This window comes from Silene latifolia, chromosome Y (assembly GCF_048544455.1).
Source record: "Silene latifolia isolate original U9 population chromosome Y, ASM4854445v1, whole genome shotgun sequence".
In the NCBI taxonomy this organism is placed as follows: Eukaryota; Viridiplantae; Streptophyta; class Magnoliopsida; order Caryophyllales; family Caryophyllaceae; genus Silene; species Silene latifolia.
Window position 1 is genome coordinate 12,347,675 of NC_133538.1, and position 6,385 is coordinate 12,354,059.

The following is a 6,385-nucleotide window of genomic DNA, read 5'->3' on the forward strand; positions in this document are numbered from 1 at the left end:
ATTTTTAAAAAAAAAGGATACGAAGTGAATCAATTACAATCCTCGGGGGAAGGGCTCTTCCCAAGCGTAGTGTGCGGAACAGCCGAAGCAAGATCATCCTGTTGTGCACCGGCATCAGCAACAGTTGAAGTTTCTGCGGAAAAAGAAGGACCTTTCTGATTGACTTCAAGAGGGAAGTAGCATTCCTGTATACGACAGAATGCCTTTCAAGGATGATACGGCTATGCCACTATCCGAGCAACGAATAAGCGAGCGGAGGAGTGAATGCAATGACTGTGTTGGCGCTTTAATTTAAGACGGCCGAGATACCTATCCCGGGGACTAAGAAGCAACGAAACAAATAAAGGAGCAAGAGAGCGAATACTAGCATATGTATTAATCTTCTTTTATTTTATAAGGTGAAATACCATTCCTTAAACCTCAGAATGGGGTAAGGGATGAGTCCCCCTGCGCGAATGTATCAAACGCGCGGGATGAATGCAGCGAGTAAGACTGTTAACGAGCCCTGCTCGAAGGTAACAAACAACATGACTGGCAGAGATACCAATAGGCGACTGTCAACGAGTCTAGTTCCGGGGAAAGTGCGTTTCGGCAGCAAGAATGGAGCCGAGCGTAGGAGCTTTATAATATAATAAGGGGTGAGCAGGAGGTTAATGGGCGGGAGAGCGAATGCGAGAGGAGCATAAGGCTGTTACGGGCCAAGTTTCCTTTCCTCACTTGTGATGTGAAGCCGCATAGTCTATTTAAAATGAAAAGATTTAGAGTGTGCCATGAGTGCTGCAGATGGTGCTCGTGATGCTGGCGATTCCTGTGTAGCCGGTGGAGCTTCAGCTGTAAACTCTGATGCTGCCGTTTTGGCTTACGACTCTTGAACTTGAAGATGAGCGGGCCCTCATACTTCGAGTCACCTTCCGTTGAGCCGAAGACGAAATAAATGATTGGACTTCTTTTTTCCTCCCTGATGGGGGATGCATGCTGGTTGACGGTCTTTGAACCCCCTTCCCTCTCCTTACAGTCGAGTCATTCGCTTCGCCCCTCTCCTTTATAGTGGAGCCAAGTTTCCTTTCATGATCCGGCTTTGCTTCTGCTTTGAATGGAAGTTGGTGACCTTTCCGATGTTGTGATGATCTGGGTGGCTGCCCCTGCTGGGTTTGAAAAGACGTCACTCACGTTAGGCTTGTTTGACTCGAGATTCCTTCACTCTGGTCGAGACTCTCCCTTATGTTTAAATCGGTGCAGTGCAAACAATGTTTTTTGTTTTAGAAGTCCTATAAATCCTAGCTACTACCATCTGTAGAGAGTAGAGCTATAGTCTATAGTAGAAGGTAGAGGTTGAGCCTGTCGACTCACCACCAAAAGCTGCTTTCCTCGTTGTTCCAAGAAAAAGGTCAACTTCAGATTAAGATTCAGGGTTGGGGACTTTTCCCATTAACTAAACTAATCCAACAGCTGGTAACCCACCAACTGCTTCTTGAACAGCAAAAGCTACTAATGCAGGCAGATGGTTCGACCTCATCCAGAAACAGTGGACCGACCTCCTTTTGGATTGGAAATGCTTCCTTTTTAAGTTTAAGAAAAGCGGGGACCTTCCGCTGAGACAGGATAGGAAGAGGTTCCTTTTGCTCCATTAGGAGGAGGTTGTCAACTTCAACTGCAGATTCAGATTCAGAGTTTGCTGCCCAAAGGAATTTTCTTACTATTATAAGTATAAGAAAAGAATCATGTCAAAAGCAGGGCATTTCGCGCCAAGCCCAATGCCGAGTCTTACGTTTTCCGATCTTATTTCATACAATAAAGCAGGGAATACCATAAGCCCGATCAAGTGTTGTTTCGGGGGACTTGTGTCGGCTTTCAAAGACGTGCTTTTCTTGCATAAGCATCGCCCACTCTCACTGGGTTGGCTCGACCACTCTCCCTGGGTTGGCTACTGACTTGGCTTCCAAGAAGCCTCTTATATATTATATGTTAGAACCAAAGTCTGCCATCACACTCCTATTTTGACTTCACCCCAAGCTCTGCTTTTGACTTATGATCTGATTTCGAAGATTTGGCTCGATACGAGGCGAGACGATTGTCTTAAACTCCTGCATTATTGTATGAAACGGGGTCGACCCTTCCTTAGGTTTAGGGATAGGAAGTTAAAGCTGGCTCGTAACAACCTACTCGTGTCTTACTATAAAGCAAAGCACCTACACTCGCATATTAAGTAAGAAAAAGAGCAAAGAGCAGAGGAGTTCCACTCTTATTATAAAGCTCGGAAGATGATACAGCTCCAGCTGCTGGTGAGCAAGAGAATTTTAATGTTAGATGTTAGAACACAGGTGTAAAGAAAAGAGAGGGTGTTTACGCCTAGATCCCAGCCAACCCTTTCCGCGGGAAAGCTGGCTTACCTCGACCTTACACTCGAGGACCAACCAAAGTCTTTCTTAGGCGCTTATGCTTATTAAGTAGCATCCTAAGACTAAGCCTAGGAATATTAATATGCGCTACGCTTGTTTATTAGCTCGTTCCTTAGACTCGTAGTTACCGGTCGGATCAGAGGAGTGACAACAGAATCCATAATCTCGATCGAGCCTTACTTAGCCCTATTAAAGCAGGCAAGACCTTGCCGCTTCTTTCTCTTCCGCCCTATCTTCTGAAACTTAGGAAATAGACTTCAAATGGGTCGGATCGAGAAGGGCTTTACCCTAGCTTGTTTACGGAAGTCGAGAACTAAGCTCCCTTACTTAGAGTGGTGGGCTGATCCTTGATCCTTACTCTCACACCGAATGCCGGATAGATAGACTGATCCTCTTGAGACCCGCAGTTACCGAAGGGAAGACGGACGGGTGGATCTTCTAGAAGTAGCTTCAAGCTCAACTCGCATAAAGAAAGAAGAGCTTCTGGTTGTAACGAAACTCAAGCCCTCTAATTCTAATGAGAAAATATAATTTTTATTCCATCTCGCCCGTCCATAAACAAGGCAAAGAAGTCGACTACCTTATCTCCCATAAGTAAAGAGCCGATGGCCAGTAGATAGTAGGTGGGTAGTATAAAGGAAGAGACATCGAAGATGAAGAAGCAACGGATGCGAAAGAAGGCTATTCCACTTTACGGGAGAAGTTAGTTCATATGAAAGAGGTTAGCCGAGCATGGTAGAACAGTAAGTGTTGGCTGGAAAGGCTTGGGTAGAGGTAGAGCTATCTATCTTTGTGCGTATTCCGGCATGAGAGGGGTGCTATTTCGTAGTACCCCGGGAGAGTCCATTCTACTAGAAGAAGCCAGCGGCACAGGTACCGAGCTTTTATCCCATTTAGATTTCCTTTTATTCTGGGGAGGCTCTCAAATTTAATTTATTAAAAAAATTAATATCGGCTAATAGTAAGTAATTTTCTACTAAAAGGGGCCTGCAATGGCCATCTTTTACGAGACTTTATGAGCAAGTTACGCTCTTTTTGGAAAAGTCGCGAGATAGAGATTGAGAATCTCTCCTATAACCGAAGTAAGATCGTTCATATGCAATCAAAGGGGATTGCCCGCCCCTTAACTTATTTCAATCACATGGGAAATTGTCTTATCAATAGCCTAGTGCCCTATTCTCATTGTAAAATTCTTCAAAGATCATGAGATTGGATTCAATTGCCCATTTCCTCGGAAAAGTGATAACCATCTTAGCATATACAGGGTTCACCGCGCAAAGGCAGCAAATGAGGCAGCTTTCCAAGGATGTCATTTCTTTGATCACCTGCTAGCGTAAGTAAGGGCAGAAGCAAACCCATCCTATATGTATAATTCTGATCTCACAGGATACTATCATTCCTCTACTATATGCCAGCTTAATAGAAGGCGCAGGTTCACTATAAACTATAAAAGAGTCAACAAAACAAGTGTTCAAAGAGTCCCGATGCGCATTACTCTCTCACAGAACCATCTTACAAATGGTCATTCTTCCACACCCAATCCATAGGTCAGCTCTTCCAGCCAATCTAGACAGAAGAGGAGAGATTCCCTAGCTTAGCCGTAAAGGAGGGAAGACGTATTTGAACTCGCATAGAGACCGTCGTCACTGGGCAGGGAGGGCCGCTGACTTTCGTTCTGCCCATTAAAGATGATGCAGGTCTCATAGAAAGTCACTTCCTTTTTACACGTTCATGATTCTCATATAAAGGGTAGAAGATATGACTTCCCGTAGGAATACTAAAGGCATAATCTTGGTTCACGTTAATTAAAAAAAAATGCTAGCGGGCGAAGCGTTGTCAAGCGTAGTCCGTCTTGTCAATCGTCGGTCTAGCATAGCCTCTCTCTATACTCTTAAAAAAGATACAATTTACCTGTTGGAAAAAGAAAGCAGCTGCAATACGGAATTGTCTTCTTCTTTCTCTTCTCGTCTTTGCTTGCTATGCGGGAAGCTTGCTTTGCTCATTCTCTATAGATCTCTCTTTCCTTGGGCTGCGGCCTTTAATAAACAAGTAGAAGCCCAGACTCCCCCTCTCTATCTTAGCTGAATTCATGGATCACCTTGGGTAACTCTTCTTCCCCAGGCTCCCTCTTTTACGTGGAATCCTATGACTTTTCATCAGTCTTGGTCGATATCAGAAGTTTTAAAACAATCTTCGGGGGTAGAGTTGGTCCTATATTCCGTTGTTCAATAAAAATAAGTAGGGAGCGCTCTTGCTTCGTGCTAAGCGTGAGTCGACTTTGAACTTCCTTCTCTCATGGATGCAAAGACTAGAGCCAGCTGTCCCCATGCTGAGAAAGATGGTGTGGTGAGCGAAATGAGCGAGTGGAGGAGCTTTCTTTTTTTTTATAATAGGGCGAGAAGGTCATTGCGAGCGAAATGCCCTTGTTAATTTTTTGTTCGAGTTCCAAAGGCCTACTCCGGGTGTTTCGTTTCAATCATCATATACATATAGTATAATAAGAATTTGAGCTTGATCCTGGCTCAGAAGGAAGGCTAGCTATATGCTTAACACATGCAAGTCGAACGTTGTTTTCAGGGAGCAAAGATATAACAGAAAGTCAATAGGCTCCTAGCTACCGGTTAAGAAAGCTTGTCTTGCCCTGTGGAACAAAGCAAGCCGTTTATGGATATTGCCGGGAAGAGTTGAGAACAAAGTGGCGAACGGGTGTATAACGCGTGGGAATCTGCCGAACAGTTCGGGCCAAATCTGAAAAAAAGCGAAAAGCGCTTTTGATGATGAGCTGCGTCGATGAGCTAGTTGGTGAGGAGCGTAGCCAAGGCGACGATCGATAGCTGGTCTTTTCGGATGAACAGCCACACCGGGACTGAGACACGGCCGGACTCCCACGGGGGCGGCGGTGGGGAATCTTGGACAATGGGCGCAAGCCCGATCCAGCAATATTGCGTGAGTGAAGAAGAGTAATGCCGCTTGTAAAGCTCTTTCGTTGAGTGCGCGATCATGACGGGACTCGAGGAAGAAGCCCCGGCTAACTCCGTGCCCGGCCAGTGCGGTAAGACGGGGGGGGGGCAAGTGTTCTTCGGAATGACTCACGTAAAGGGCACGTAGGTGTGAAGTCAATAGGTTGAGAGTGAAAGTCGCCAAAACGGCGGAAATGCTCTCGAAACCAATTCACTTGGGTGAGACAGAGGAGAGTGGAATTTCGTGTGTAGGGGTGAAATCCGCAAATCTACGAAGGAAGGCCAAAAGCGAAGGCAGCTCTCTGGGTCTCTACCGACGCTGGGGTGCGAAAGCATGGGGAGTGAACAGGATTAGATACCCTGGTAGTCCATGCCGTAAACGATGATCTTCCAAGGGCATTTGCCCCGAGCAGCGGAAAAAGAGCTCTCAAATCCTGATCTTCCTTCCGGGGGTTAAGAAAGAAAGAGTGTTGTTCTGATCTACTTTCATCAAATAAACCGGGTAAACTAAAAAGAGGCTAGGCCGAGTGATGCTCTTAGGGTTGGGCATTACATTATATAAATCTTAAGGGTCGAAGGAGCTTGCTAAATCAATGTCGGCCCATGTAGATGGGCATGTCCCCTGTAGAAGTAGCTGGACCTTTATTCTTGTGCTCGCGAAATAGGACGAGGAATCAATATGCTCCCGCCTCTGCTTGTAGATCTTCTCGTAGATCTTCTCGTTATTTTTTTTTCGATCCGGAACCTGGAGCCGGGTCCTTGTTTATTGGTCGAGCCAATTCCGGTACTTCCATCCCCGTACTTCCATGCATCCTGTGAAAGAATTAATTGTATTAAATTGATTAATTCGCGAAAGTCCGTGAAAGACAGAGATATCAAAAACAGCGAAAAAGGCCCATTGAAAACAGTCCACAGTGGTAGTAGGACCTTAACAAGGCCATCATCAAAGGCTTCGATTACACCGAAAAGACCTATGATTTCACACATGCGGCAAGAGAATGGCTTGTTTGCCTGGGCTAGCAAGTG

General features: G+C 45.4%; 1 pseudogene; it reads left to right on the forward strand.

Moving 5' to 3' along the window:
* The first annotated feature begins 4,906 nt into the window (after positions 1-4,906).
* On the forward strand, positions 4,907-5,796 carry LOC141636885 (18S ribosomal RNA; annotated as a pseudogene).
* The last annotated feature ends 589 nt before the right edge of the window (positions 5,797-6,385 follow it).